Genomic DNA, 15,906 nt, shown 5'->3' with positions numbered 1-15,906 from the left:
AGGTGACGTCTTCTCAGTCAGTCTTTGTTTTTATTGATATAAAGAGACAGAGTGCTGCTGTGTTTCCCAGGCTGAATTTGAACTCCGAGACTGAAGAGACCCTCCCACCTCTGCCTCCTGAGTAGCTGGGATGACAGGGGCACACATTATATTTTATTTTATTTTTTATGGTTACACTAACTGTGTACAGTGGGGGCTGGAGAGGGTGGTGTGGAGGCAAAGGCAGGAGAGGGCAGTGTCAACAGGAGGTGGGAGAGTCAGGGTCTTAGTAGTGGACAGGACTTGGCACCCTGACTTTGTAACCTCTGAGAACCTCACTTTCCTTGTCTGTAACATGGGGACAGGACTAATGGCTGCTGTATTTCACAGGGCAGTGGCAGCTAGTAAGAACTCAGCCAACACTGGGGAGCAGCAGACGCAGGAGGAGGCGCTTGGATCGGGGCCTCAGCACCTGCAGTTCGGGAGACACAGGTCACTAGCCAGGAGCCGAGTCACATTCCCTATAGGTAAGGCTGCGCAGGAGCTTAGGAAGGTTCCTGTAAATTTCTGTGTCTGGAAGGTTCTACCATAGCCCACAGACCATGGAGATTAACAGCTTAGGATGTCTCTGGATGAACATCAGTTGGGGTTGGTGCAGCTGTCTCTCCGGGAGGAGAGTGACCAGCCCAACATACAAAGATCAATTGCAGGCCAGTTCAGCAGGTCAAGGGAGGGGACCGGATTCTTGTTTTTTTTTTTTTTTTTTTTAGTTTTTGGCCGGAGCTGGGTTTGAACACGCCACCTCCGGCATATGGGGTTGGTGCCTACTCCTTTGAGCCACAGGTGCCACCTGGGACCGGGTTCTTAATCCTGGTGCTCTCCCGGCTCCTTTCACACTCCTCCCACATCCCCACCCTGTCCTGGATTTCCCCTTCCCCGTGGGTGTGGGAGAGAGGGACGGGTGGGTGCTGTGAAGCCCGTCCTGGGGCCTGGGACACAGGCAGCCCTGCACAGGCTTTCAGCTTCTCTCCTGACTGCTGGGCTGTGAGCTGGGCAGCGTGCAGACATAGAGGTGAATACAACAAAGGCCCCGCTGTCAGGGAAGTCAGAGTCTACGTAAGAGAGGAAATGAGGGACTGGACATTGGCCACCCTGCCTCCTGCATGTTCCTCACAGTCACCACTCATCACACGTCTGGGAGAGAAAGCGTAACCCGAGTGTCCCCAGGCCGAGTGACCCTGAGCAGAACCCAACACAGCTGTCTGTCTCCATCAGAAGGTGGAATTTTCTAAGCAAGAAATACTGAAATAAGAGTGGTCTGACAATCAGGCCCTGAGGAAGCACTCGGCACCACTACGTCCTGGGTGTTTGCTCCCCCGGGTCGCTGCAGCCCTGTCACAGGAGCACATGCAGGTGCCCTGTGTCCACGGCTCTGCCCTCGTGGAGTCACCCAACACCGAGGTGACATTCCAGGGGGATTGGGGAATGGAGGTGGTGTCTGTACTGAACACGTTGCAGACTTTCTTCTCCCTGTCATTACTGCCTAGACAGGGCTGTCCAACCCTCCGCTGAGGGCTGTATGTGCCCAGGGTGGCTGTGAAAGTGCCCAACACAAAACCCTAAACTTTCTTCTGGCCCCACAATTCTCCCGCCGAAGCCCTGGTCCCTCATTTGACAGCCATCTGTATTGGAGGAGGGGCCTGTGGGTGGGAATTAGGTTTGGATGAGGTCATGAACGTGGGGCAATCTCTTCAGCCCTCGAGCCCAAACTGAAAAAGACTCTGTGGCTTTGTGTGCTTTCTGACAAGGGACTGACACGGGCGTGACGTCGCCTGGACAGCACCCGTCTGTTCTCAGGATTGGTTTGGGGACATCGTGCTTCCCCCAGCTCTGCAGCCAGCTGAGGCCCTGTCATGGCACCTAATTACACAGGGGGAAGCTCGGGCTCCAGAGCCAGGCCAGGCCAGAGTCTGAGCTCACACATCTGTGTTCCCCAATACTGGGGATCCTCAGAGCAAACCCAGCCACATCTTGTGGACAAGTGGCATTTGAAATTCTGTGAGTGCCATTGTACTTTTATTCCATCTGCTGATAAAAAGTCACACTTGTTGTCAATTGTAAGAAAAAGATAAGGAAGTTGTCAAATCATAATTAGATGAACTTGTATCTCACCCGTTGTAGTGATCTTTGTCTCAGACTGTTCTGTATGCAGAGATTTGTGATCTGGTTGGTGGTGACTGTAAAAGTTCTACTCAGGACATAAACAATGCTCCCTTCTCCCCATTTCCTGTGATGCCTCTCACAAGGGCCATGGATACACGGAACATGGGTGTTCTGCGCTGAAAGCAGAAACACGGGTGTCTGTCGCCAGGACACTCATCAGCAGGACTGTCCACAGCAAACTTGCACAACTTACAGGAGAATTACTTTGACTAATGTCTTTTTATTTGTTCATCTCCAAGACAGACAAAGGAGACCCTTATAACTTTCTTCCCATGAAAGACAAAGGGAAATTTTAAGGGTATTTCTACTTGGCTTGTGAACTCCTGGTCCACTTACAAGGGCCAGAAACTCTCTTCTTGCTAGAAACTTCTTAAGTCTCTCCTCCTTGTTTGGATGTGTGATGGGCACAGGATCGTTCTGTCACCCACCTGTTCCCCAAGCTGAGGAGAGACTGCAGCTGATCCCTCTACCCAATGCTGTTCCATTTTTGTATTAAATCTTTCATTCTCAGCCTGGCGTATGACTGCCCAAAAGAAAGACTGCATTTCCTAGATTCCCATGCTCATTTTCCTGATCCCTCTTACAATTCTCAGAATGATGGAAAAACACACTGGACTGGGGATAATATGACGATATGAAATTTTATTGAAGCCTTGCCCTTTAACCAGGACACTGCAAAGGGCAAACTGTGTCACAGCAGCAGTGCCCTGTGTTTGATCTTCAGACTGTGCTATCACGGGATGCCTGGGGGAAGAAGCTGCTTGTGGCCGTGGAGCTCCTGGAGAGCGTCATCCATCAGGACTGTTCTTTCCTTCAAGGGGAGGAGGAGGGAGGTGCCGAGCTAGATTTTGGAACAGGATACTCGTCTTCTGTTACTGATGACATAGCGGCTAGGAGCATCCTCTCCAATGGTGAAAGTTGGAACTGATAAGACAGACACATTTATGCATGCCTGACATGGAAAATCACATAGCTATTATTGACACAACGAAGTATCATAAGTGCATTGGTACGGAGAGAAGAATTTTCAACCACTGCCGTATTTTCTTGGTTTCATTAACTTATAACCAACATCCTCTGCTCTTCCTCGTGAGCATGAGAGGTAATCAATGACATTTAAAATAGTTTATTTCTTAAAAAAATGGAGATTTCTGTTTGCAACCTTGTCAGTTCAGGTAATCCTTTGGGGAGTTGGATAAACAAATATTTGCAAGAACAGCATCTGTTTGAAGGTCACAGAATCCTAAGAATGAGGGCTTGGAGATCAGGGTGGCAGAGAAGCAAGGATCCTAGGAAGACACCTGACCCTACTCTGTCCCTCAAGGCACTTGGCATTTCCAGAAGTACCAGCAAGATGCTGAGCACAGCCTGTGACAGACTCCCAGGTCTGGGCAAAACATTTTCAAATTCAAGAGCTGCCAGAGAGAAGGGGACCTGGCTAGTGGCCAGGGTTTAGGATAGAAGGCCAAGGCCTCCCCTGGGAGTGGGCTGAGGCAGCGGGAGCTGGTCTACTTCTCATCCTCTGTTAGCATGAGGTGCTGTGTGGACGCTGTGCCTCCCGTCCACAGCACGCCACGTTTTCAGGAGACAATATCACCCGGAACCTCACACTGTCTCTATAGTTCTCATTAACCAGGTTTTCTGTTGACTCAAAAATGACAAGGCCCCTGCCCGAAGGAATCCAAAGGGGAAGCAGAGGCAAGATTCTACTGAAAAATAAAAAAATTAACAACAGAAGGTTCCCCTGAGGACATCCTGGATAGTTATTAGACACTGACTTTCAATAAGAGTGATTAACGTGGTCAGATTACAAGCTAAAATGGTAACTTTTGGCATTAAATGGACATATAGAACTAAACATATAACAGTAAAATTAAGGCTTAATACACAAGTTTAACATGACACTATGTACAACTGAAGAGAAAATTAATGAACCAGGAGATGGATCAGAGACGAGATTTAGGCTGAAGCAGAGAGGAACAAAAGCACCGAAAACGCATAAAAGGGCCAGAGAGACATGCGGAAAGTAGCACAAGGATAGGGAAGAGGTAACGTTTCATGAGATATTAGCTCAACATGCTCCCAAATGATGAAAGACACTAATCTACAGTCTCAAGAATCACTGTGAACCCCAAGTAAGAGAAACAGAAACAACTACACATTACAGTAAATCTGCAAAAAGGAGAAAATAATTTAATTCTACATATATTTCAAAAACCCACGTTATGTTGAGATAAAGGAATATTTCTTCTTAAAATAATTTTTGTCTCATTCATTTGATAGGAAACTGAAGTCTGAGAGGAGGAAGGGTTAATAACTGTCATCAGCATTTCCAAGAAATTACAATGCCTTTCACAGAGATCACAAGTTTTACTTCTTGAGTTAATTAGCAATTTTCTTAGGATGGGAAACATTTTCACTTCATCGATAATGGTTTGGTCTTTTATTAAAAGAAAGACATTGGAAAGGAAACTAGGATGATGATGACAGAACTCTCACACACAATTTCCCATTTCTCACTTGTTACCCTTTATTTCCCTGAGCCCGCCCTCCAACACCAAGATCAAACACTTACACAGGATCCCAACATGTCCCCCAGTTTTTTCATATTCTGTAAGAAAGAAGGAAAAGCAGTTACATGACAATTCATTATTAGCACCTTTTGTTCAAGTTCAAATCTATTTGTAAATGTCTGAAGAACACTATCAGGCATTTCGAAGAAGACATTTCCTAAATTGCTTTAAGGTCTGTCTGACTATGGAAGCTTGTGCTTGTTGTGAAGTGAACAGGGCAGTCCCGTAGAGGAGAAGGCAGTCAGGGGTTACGTGAGATGAGCAATAGGAAAAAGTCCAGATAGGAACTTGAGTGAGAAACCAGTAGGGGCCCAGGAACGTAGAGCTGCATCCCTGCCCTTGTGTGCAGACTGTGCAGTGAAGGCTGCAGGAGCCGGGCCGGGCACAGGGGCTGTGTGCTTGGTGGCTCTCCTTGAGGAGAGGCCAAACCGCCAGGGACACCCCAAGGCTCTTCTGGAACAGGCAAGGCAGTCAGCAATGGACCACGAGGCCTCATCTAGAGATCAAAGTCTGTATTAAAGGCAATTACTGTACAGAAATACAGACCTAAGACCTAAGAGGCGAGTTGGGCTCCTGTTGTTCCCTTTCCTGGCCTGAAGGGGGCAGTGTTCTGGTGAGTCTCCCCCGTGGCAGGGACTGTCCACAGCATCCCTACTCACACCAGGCACATGATTCTTACTCTACCTAACAGAGTTTCAGTTTGTACCTTGGAGAAAATCCTCTTAATTGTTCTTTATGTTCCTGAAAATATTACTTTAAAAAACGTCAAATACATTCTTCCTAAATCACCTATTTATAGGGAACAGTAATAATCCATAATTTAGATTGAAAGACGAGAGAGAGAAAATGCAATTACGTCCATGTTGAGGCAATCAAAGAGTCCATAATCGGATTTTGGCACCTGTGAAAGAGAAACAGTTAATGGAGACACTTCCAGTGATAGTGATAAATTAAAACATTAGACTCTTGAGTTCCTTGAAGGGTAGGTCTCTGTGTCCTGGCACAGAATATGATTGTCTATCTCTACAGATATTCAAGCAAAACCTGGTTACAAAATGAGTGAACTTGCACGCCATCCTCAGTCACTGATCCTGTCTAATGCCAGGACGTGTGATCTCCAATAGTCCTCAATGATAATCACTCTGCCCGCTGTGCCATCTGAGCCCCAGTCCTGTGCCACCTGCCACTCGGGTTCTGGCTGTTTGCAAGTCTAGGTCCCCCAACACGACAGCTCCCTGAGAGCCATCTTGGCCATCTGAGGCCCTGGTTCTCACTGTTGGCTGCCCCCAGAATAAGGACCTGAGTTGTTTAGAGAAATACTGATGCCTAGATCACACTCCAGACCCGTGAAATCCAATTTTGGGGGGTGGGACGCACATAGCTAAATTTTTAAGTTTACCCCATGATTTCAAAGGGCAGCCAACCAGGAGCAGTGCTGCTGTGCCCTGAGGCCAGGACAGTGCCCTCTGTCACCTGTCTTGACGGAAATCTCTTATTTTTCCAAAAGGCAGGATCTCTTCAATAGGGTGAAGAGTGGCTTTCAGAGCCAAACCAACTCCAGTAATGAAGTTTGTGGCTTTGGCTCTTATCCTGCTTTTTGTTCTTTCCCTGAGAATTTCCTATAACTGGAGCTCACAGTGTGTAGACCCAAGCTAATCTGAAGAAAGAGACATCAGAGGTTACTCACTGGTGTGCACTGGGCTGTGATGAGAAGGACAGCGAGCAGAAGCACCACCTTCATCTTTCCCTGCTCAACCTACAAGCAGAACAAGGTATTGTTTGCAAACTTAGCTCATGTGAAGCTGTTTGCTGCAGTGCAGCCTGGCACTGGCTCAGGGGAGCTGTGAAGGCTCAGGGCTGAAGGTGGGGCTGTTGGAAGCAAAGGATGTGTAGACTGGAGACTTGGAGACTCTGGGGGCAGATTTCACAGCTGGGACACAGATGATGATTCACATGCCTTAAGGCTAGTGTGTGGTCCTAACTAGGATTTGATTCATTCAAGTACATTGTGAAGCATTTAATGCTTACTAGGAAGCCTTCCCGTTGAGTTTAAGAGAACATGGTTCATCTTGCTCAACTTCCTCTTGAACACCATGATTATGAGATTTTGTATTTTGGGGCAACTTTCTAAATCTCTTGGGCAACCCTGGTGGTTTCTCGTTCTGTTGTGTTTCTCCTCTCTGTATTTCTGCTCTCCTCTCTGTATTTCTTAAAGATCTGCTCAGCTGATCTTTAAGCCTGCTGATTCTTTCCTCTTCTTGAACTAGTCTGCTGTTGATCACCTCAAATGCATTTTTCACTTTAGCAGATGTATTTCTCAGTTTTATGATTTGTTTGATTTTTTGTTATTATTTCAATCTCTTTGTTGTCTTACTCTGATAAATTTCTGGATTGTTTTCTGTGTTAACTTGGAGATCACTGAGGTTCCTTAAAACTATCATGTTGGGGTGAGCACAGTGGCTCACACCTGTGGTCCTGGCACTCTGGGAAGTTGGTGGGAAGAAGCCTTGTAATGAGGAGTTGGAGAGCAGTCTGAGCAGAGTAAGACCCATCTCTACTAAAAACAGAAAATTCAGCTAGGAGCTGTGGTTGGCACCTGTAGTCCCAGCTACTCAGGAGGCTGAGGAAGGAGGATTGCTTGAGCCAATGAATTTGAGGTTGCTGTGAGCTATGCTGACACCATGGTACTCTTGCTTGGGCCGCACAGTGAGACTATGTCTTAAAGCAAAAGAAAGAAAGAAAACTATGAGAAAAGAGGGAGTTACTGACCTTCAAGGGTGTGCAGATGGGACAAGGGTTTCCCTTGTGGGGCAACACCTCATTTTCTGTTTGGGTAAGACTCCTGATACCTGTTTGATTTCTTCAGTTTTAGTGTTTGTTCAAGGAACATGACTAATCCTTTCAGGAGCCTCCAGGCTTTTGTAACAAATAGTGACAACTGCAACATCTAGAAATTAGCATAATGTATCAGCAGCTTGGCTGCAAAATACAACTAAAAATTCAACTAAAAAGAGAATTTCAACTAAAAAGACTTAAAATAAATCCATGCAGTTGTACGAATCATGCATTTACACAAGAGGTTTTGTCCCCATCCCATTTGGTGGAGAGACAAGTTAGGTGGTGGCATGAAGGGGGAGCCTCACACTGAGTGTCGGTTCCTGTGTCACTGCCAGCCGAGCCTGTGTTGCCACCACCTGCTGAAGGGCCACTCAGGTCCCCACCGAGACCCCCTCCAGGGCTGTCCTTCCCAGTGTCCAGGCCGCAGCTGACTTGGTGCCAGGGGAATAAGGAAATCCTTCCTTCCTCCCCCAAGTGCCCATCTCCTCCCAGTCTGCCTAACAGGATTAACACTGTTCCCCTTTAGAGGAGCCCCCCACTGTCCAGTCCTCCAGGTTTTCCTTCTGTGGTGCAAACAGATCAATGCGGGGTCCACAGCATTTTACCAAAGTCTAAGTTATTTTGTTTTATAGGAAGTCACCTGTGGCCACTGACAAGTCAGCCAAGTCAGTGGTTTGCCAAGTCCAAGCCCTTTCCCCAGAGTCAGCTTTGCAGTCCTGAAAGCATGTGTGTCTGAGTGCACTTCCCAGGGTAGTTCTGGTCTCCTGGTGCCTCTGACCCAGTGCCTCTTCCCAATCTTTCATTATGACCAATTGGAAACACAGAGCAATGGAGAAAGCATTGACCTTATGCTCAAGCCCCAGGGGCCAGTTACCAGTGGACAAGACTTGCTTTATCCCGGGCGTGCCAGCTACACAGCTATCTCCGGGGATGAAGGGCTGGAGGGTCAAGCTACAACATCATGCCCCTTGACAACATTATGCAGGACGGGAAGGAGCCAGGCCCAGAAGAGCACCATTGTCTGCTCCTGTGTACATGAATATTCAGAAGAAGCAAACCCCTAAGGCAGAAGGTAAGTTAATAGTTGCCAGGAGCTACAGAGAGGGGGAAAGGGGGGGTGACTGCTGACGCATTTGATGCATTTGGGATTTCTTTAGGGGGTGGTGAGAGTCTGTTGGAAGTGTGAGGAAGGGTTCACACCTCTGGGGAGGTACTGAAGACCACTGAACTTCACAGACTGCAAGTTCTACGTCAGGAAAGTTATAGTAAGAAACTACACACGTGCATATGAACAAAAGGAAAAAGAGAATCACTCAGAATCGCAAGACTTAGAGAAAGCTATTAGGATGTTTTTGATGCCTTTCCCTGTAGTCTTTTCCTTAGTATATTAATTATGCAGCTGAAATTGCTGAAGTCTTCCCTTCTTGGAAAAATAGAGTGTCATAACTAGGTAATTCTAAACTCTTTGTGAACATTAATTTTATATTATCTTATATTATTTCTTTTGAGTCTTAGTCGTAATCTGTCACCCAGCCTAGTGTGCAGTGGCATCAGCTCAAGAAATGTCAACCTCCTGATCTGAAGTGATCCTCCTGCCTCAGGGTCCTGAATGGTGAGACTGCAGGCACCCGCCACAATGCCCGGCTAATTTGTTCTATGTTTTGTAGAGACAGGGTCTCACTCTTCCTCATGCTGGTCTTGAACTCCTGGTGACAAATGATCCTCCTGCCTTGGCATTTCAGAGCTATGATTACAAGTGCAGGCCACCAGGCTCCCAGCAGAAACTCTTTCTGAACTGGATCACTCCCAGAGTTTGACATTCATAAGAGATGCCAATGGGGTTGCTGGGAACAGAGACCCACATGATGAAAACAGCCATGAATCAAACTCCACCCTCCGCCAGATGTGGAGAGACAGACCGCAGCGGGAGGGAGAGCACTGGGAGCAGAGTCAGGGGCCTGAGAGGCAGGCCTGGCTCCACAGGGGGTAGCTGTGTGGCCTTCCGGGACTCCAGCCTCTCTGACCTCAGTTTGTCCATCTATGAACTGGGCTTGCTATCTGTCCCATGGCGACCAGGGCTCTGCAAACCTGCTCCAGAGAGGCTGGGGGAGCCCAGAGAGAAAGGCAGAGCCTAACACACCCCGTTCCTCAGGAAGAAGTAATGAAAAAGCACTTACAGACGGAAGCGATGTCTCAGTGGCTGAAGGACGTTGGTGCCTGCTACCTGCCTTGCTGGCCTTTATAAAGCAAGCTTTTAGGGTAAAATGCGTGTGGCTGGTCACATCTTGGGATTTCAAACAGAATTGTGAGCACTTGGGGAGGTTAGATAAGCATCTTTATCAGGGGTTATCTCTGCTACGACCATTTTCTAGCGAGCTGAGAACAGGACACTTTGGTATGTGAGAGTCAAACGCTGATCATCACGGGGGTTTCACTCCAACATGCATCACTCTTGTCACGCAACAGGCTGTTTTCCTGCACTATCGCTGGTTCTTGTTACCCTTAGGCGTTCTAGACGACCATCTATGTTTTATGAAAGTGACTTGAGAATTGCAAAACCCTACACAAATAGCAAACCGACTTAGTAATACTGTAATAGCTGCTTCCAAATCTGGGCTAGAGGCCTATGTACTTCAGTAAATACTGGGATACCTGGTTTCAAAGTAGAGAAATAGGAATTGAAAGATCATTTATTTCCTCCTATTATAAAAAGCCATGGAGGTTCTAACAGAACTGTCATGGAACACAAGAAAGTGACGAGTTGCAGATGCTATTCGGAGAGCAAAAGACAGTCACAGAGGGAAGAAAACAAGGGAGGGACCCCTGAGAGGGGCCTCGCCCCCAGAGCCTGCCTGTCCCCATCTTTTCTCCTTCCTTTGGCAAACGTTTCTTGTGAGGCTAGCAGATGTCATGCACTGGGGACACAGACGTGGATGGTAGCTGCTTTGTGCATTGAGGATGGGAAAGTCTAACAGAGGAGACGGGGGATTCATGAATAATTAAAACACAGTGGGACGGTGCGAGGATACAGGTGTGCACAGCCTGTCCATGGGGTGCAGAAGAGGAACCCCTAGCTCAGAGGCTTCCTGGGGGAGAAGACGGCTTCACGGGACCCTAAGTGCTGAGAAGGCACTGGAGGCAGAGGGGACAGTGTGAGCAAAAACACCAAGTGAGAAATGGTCTGGGGCTCCGGGGAATGAGGACAGTGCAGTTCGACTAAGAACGCCAGGCAGGAAGGGGCAGGAGAGTCTGTACGTCTAGTGGGGGTGCAGGAAGTTCACGTGGGTGGGTGAATCTGAAGCCAGAACACGGAAGCAGAAACCTCAAGACAGTGGCTTTCATTTCTATCCAGGGAAGAGGCAACTTCAATAGTAAACAAAGTGAGAAGGAAAACATCAGAATGAGGGGGCTCTCAGTTCACATATCAAAGGACCGATTTTTTTCTTTATATAAAGATCTTAAAATGAGTTAATAAAGGGTTGATCACAGTAGAAAAGTAGACCAAGAACATGAGTGAGCAGTTCCTAGAAGAGGAAATCCTGTTGGAATCCAGGTTGGCGACGTGGAGAACACACAGTGCTGGCCTGAAATTCCACGTCTAGGAATGGGCCTTGGCCGTGCGAGTGTCCAGCAGGAAAATACAGAATGGTCAGTGCAGTGCTGTCCAGAATGGTGAGGAATGTCCTCTGAGTGTCCAGCAGGTGAGGACTAGTCAAGTAGTTACGGTCACCCCTACACTGGGATGGACGGGGAGAACCATTAGAGAAAGCCGAGTAGATTCCCCTGTGAGAATATGAGAGAAATGACCAAGATACTTTGTTAGGTGAAAAAAGCAGGAAATGTATCCTGTAACTTCAGATGCCCTTTAAAAACAATATGTACCAAGATGCTAATGTGTCAACAATTCTGGAAGGATGGAACAGTGGTTCATGTCTGGAAGAATATACACTTTAAAAAGCCATTTAATGCATTACTTGAATTGGATGTTATTTTTATGAAATAATATTGAAATACACATTGGTAGTTGTTAATGAGCTGAGTGGGTTTTAAGAAGCTGTATTTTTCTCAAAAGTGAGGATAATTGCCGAGCAATGTTATGGACATTGATTTAGAATAAACATCTAAAACATTCTGCTACTAGTATTTCAACAATGACTGTAGATCCCGCACTATGCTGCTTCTCCCCAGTTCCAAGGGGAGTGACACCAAACGAGCCCATGTTCTGCTCTGGACCCTGGTTCTGTCCCTGCTTTCCCTGGGTCTTCTCAGAAATCTGCCCCTTTACTTGAGGTAACAAGACTTAGACCTTTCCAGTCAAGGCTAAAGTGAAAACATGTTTTAGCAAATTGGCGTTTTGGCAGGGCATGCCGTCTGGTCTGTAATCTCAATACTTTGGGAGGCTGAGGTGGGAGGATCTCTTGAGGCCAGGAGTTTAAGACCAGACTGGACAATACAGTGACGCCCCATCTCTATAAGAAACATTTTTAACACTTGGTAGTTTAACTCCTTTATGTTCCTAAACATATGTTTTCTGAGTCAGATTATAGACAGTATAGTATTGTTTTAGCCATTTCCCAGATAAATTATATCTAAGGAGCTGTTTGTTGATCAGTAAAGGGTTATAACCAAATTGCTGTCCAAATGAAATGATGAAAGTTAAAAATAGAGTCACTCAATAAATAAAAATCATCTTGCCTGGGCACGATGACTCCCTCTAATACCGGCATTCACAGAGGTCAAAGCAAACAGATCTCTTGAGCTCAGGAGTCATGACCAGGTAGAACAAGAGGGAGAGCTCACCTCTCCTGAAATAAAATTTAGCTGAGTCTGTGGCAGGTGTCTGAAGCCCTAACTACTTGGGAGGCTGAAGCAGGAGGATTGCTTGAGTTCAGGAATTTGGGGTTGCTGTGAGCTAGACTGAGGCCATGGAACTCTACCCAGGGTAACACAGTGAAACACTGTCTGAAACCAAACCAAACCATCCTGCCGTGTCTCTCTCCACTGAAGTGCAGTGTGGGATAAGAATGACAAGGAACGTGGGGTGGCTCCTGGGTAGCTGGGACTAATTGAACATTTTTTTACAAATTTTATTTTTGTCCAGGTATAGGGAACTCTGGTTAGAATATGGCTTTACGTCTATCCCTGAGAATCAATTTTAAGAAAATAAGTTATTGAGTAGAAACATCTATTTAGAGTTCTCATTTCTTGTGAAGCATGTGAAACAACTAGTTTTCAGGATTGGGAGTGGAGTGTGTGTGTATTTGTGTGTGTATCTGTGTGACATAGTCACGAGGAATTCCAGAAATACTGTTTTAATCTTTAATCTCTAACACATCAAATGTGTTAACGTCTTGCCAAATTCTCTTATGTTTTCTCTGTATTTTATGAAACATTTGATTCCAAACTTACTGCTCAGGGAAGGATCGTCACTTACAAAATTCTCTTCCTAGTTAACATCCTCCTTCTGTGAAAATTCAGTGTCCTCAGTCAATATTCCGTGAGCTTGTCTGGCGAGGGAGGCACTCCAAACCCAGATCCTCCCCAGGATAATTCGGCAGCACACGGGGTCTTCAGGGGGTTGTGGGCCTCTGCTGTGCTGTTACACAACAGCAAATCATCCTCAGTCTGGGCGTGAACAGGCCTGTAGTTCTAGTCCCTGAAGCTGCTGCTGAGCTCAGCCCCCAGTGTCTCCATTTCCTAATGAAAAGCTGGGAGTCCTGATGTTACATGAGGATTTTAGCTACAGCCTCTTTCCCTGCACCTGTAATTCCATCATCCTTGCTCTGAATAAGGGGGAAGTCCTCTGAGTTCGAGGTTCTGGCTGTGGCCATACATGAGACTCACCTTTGAAACCCGCTGTTGACGCCAGCTTCCATCCTGAGACCCTCTGATTCGGTGATCTAGCGTGAGGCCCAGGCCTCAATCCTTTTAAAAATACCTCCTGAGATGGTTTTAATGTGAAGAACCACAGGTCTAAGGGACTTGAGCCTGGAGACCCTGTCCCATGTCCTCCTGTCCCTGAGCTGACACCCTGAGCGCCTGGTTTGCTGCTTGCTGGACCGTCCAGGGCAGGAGCCGACTGGTGGGTCACGCAATGTGCTTCCCTCTAAGAATGGCAGAACCAACAGACTCAGACTATCTGAGTGGAAGTCAGGATGGCCCCAGGATCTTGTGCTTTCTCCTAAAAGCTCGCGAAATGGACACATTCTCTGAGGAAACAGAGTAATAATGAGAGGCCAAGGCCAACGTCCACGAGCTTCCCGAATAGGAGGCAGCTGTCAGCACTAATTCGGGGCCTGTGTGTAGCTGTCTCGGGAATAGCGATCTCCTGCTGGGGGATTAGGGAGGACGCCTGTGAGGACAGCTGGTCTCGGGGACTGTGGGCTGTGCAGCTCACACAGGTGGCTTTTTGGGGCTCCCAGCTGTTTCCAGTTGCCAGTCAGTATCAGCGAGGACTGAACACCAATGGTCAGAGTTCCAAAGTGCCATCTGACGCCACCAACAGACACGACCTCACAGTCGTCCAGGTGCCTGTCAGTCCCAATGGTGAAACACAGGGAAACCTTCAAAGTTGGAGTCGCCTCCCCCCTCCGGATTGGAGGAGCGTGAGAATCCACGGGCAAAGCGCTTGTGGCCTGTTTAGGCTGCAGGGCCTCCCTGGACAGCACCGTGACGTCACTGGAGCAAGGAGTAAGGTGACGTGGGAGCATTTGGTTGGGGGACTTGGCCTTAGAAAGAGCAGTGGAAACAGGGAGACATGAGGGGCCCTGACGTGCTGTCCTCTGTGAAGAGCCCTGATGTCGTGTGAATGTCTACTGGCCAACAGCGTGTGTTGTCGGAAGGGAACAACAAAGAACATTAGGTGCAGACAGAGTAGCACATGCCCCTGTCACTGTCGGCAGCCCAGAGCCAGGGACAGAGCAATGCAGTAGTCACCTGTAACGGGTGAGACCTACTTGTGCACTGCCTAGAAGCCCATAGTAGGGGGGGCATGTAACCAGGATCATCGCCTTACCTAGGAGTTTGTTCGCAATGGTACTGCACGTGTTTAAAAATGATTTTGTAGTAAAATAAACCTAACACAAAGTTTACCATTTAACCACAATGAAGTGTGCAGTTCCTTGGCATTAAGTACATTCCCATCAGTGTGCAACTTTAGCCCATCCATCTCCAGAACCGTTCACCTTCCCAAGCTGAGACCCTATGCCCTGAGTGTACTGTCAAACCAGATGTCCAGGTGACTGCTGTGCACATGAAAGGTGGAGGCGCCAGCAGGGGGCTTGTGGTCCTGCAGATCTGATCACAGCTTGGAGTGTGGACAGTGGACTCCACATTCTTGAGGCCTCATCTCATCAGATCCTCCCAGTGACCTAACAAAGGTCCCATCATAAACTCCCAGCACAGATGGGGAGAGACCTGGGCAAGGTTGCACACCTGGGGGTGCACCTGGGCTGTCACCTGGGGCCAGTGATTCCTGAGTGTGCCTCCCCCCTCCAGATCATCCAGGTGTCTTGCATGTGAGAATGTGCACTGAGGAGGGAAGATGCCTGAGAAAGTAGAGGGAGGAAGATAAGATCCCCCTGCTCATAGTCTGCATTTCTGTAGTTTTACACAATTCGTGCTTCTGTGAAAGAGTTTGGGAAACCTGGGAGTCTGTTCTCCTAGATTTATTTTCTTTTGTCTCTCTGGAACCTTTACCCTCCTGAGCCAGATTTTCTTTCCTTGCTTAGGCATTTCAATTCATCCTAATCCTTAGTTTTTAGACCCCTCCGTAGAAAACAGGGAGGCCAAAGAGGATGTTTGTGCTGGATGGGGAGGTGCAGCCAGGCGACCTGCTCCTCTATATCAAACCCCAAAGTCTCAGAGCTCAGCACGAATTAGGTGCCAACTTGGGAAGGTAAGACTTGAAAAGCGAGTCAGGAACCCTGACTGGTTTCACAAGCTCATATCTGAAACTTGGAAATTTACAAAACCCAGAGGTTGGTTTGATTAGAAAGGGTAACTGCCCTGAAAGGAAGAGAAACCCAATGGAACATTCCCCCGGGGATATCTGAAAGTTATAGACCCTTGTGTCAGCAACTAGCAGGTCAGTTGGGGCCAATGGCCACACAGCATGTTGACCAGGTCTGTGCTTCCAGGAAGCAAACACCTAAAAGTTACCTGTGTTCATTAAAGTTGCTCAAGAATTTTGTAAACTAAGACCTAGTCTTCTTGATGGCTATCTTAGAACTGTTCATTGAACTAAGATCAGTCTGAAAATGGTTCTCTAGCCTGTCTAGACAGTAGAATCAGT

General features: G+C 47.3%; 1 long non-coding RNA gene across 1 annotated transcript in view; it reads left to right on the top strand.

The window, feature by feature from the left end:
- Positions 1-6,425: 6,425 nt before the first annotated feature.
- The window catches only part of LOC128584951 (uncharacterized), a 34,093-nt gene continuing 24,612 nt past the window's right edge, over positions 6,426-15,906 (top strand). The window contains exons 1-3 of the long non-coding RNA XR_008379771.1: positions 6,426-6,547; positions 8,438-8,685; positions 9,123-9,225. This is a non-coding gene — a long non-coding RNA (uncharacterized LOC128584951). The remainder of the gene's footprint in view (positions 6,548-8,437; positions 8,686-9,122; positions 9,226-15,906) is intronic.

Source organism: Nycticebus coucang, chromosome 4 (genome assembly GCF_027406575.1).
Source record: "Nycticebus coucang isolate mNycCou1 chromosome 4, mNycCou1.pri, whole genome shotgun sequence".
Lineage (NCBI taxonomy): Eukaryota > Metazoa > Chordata > Mammalia > Primates > Lorisidae > Nycticebus > Nycticebus coucang.
This window is presented reverse-complemented; position numbering and strand designations above follow the sequence as displayed.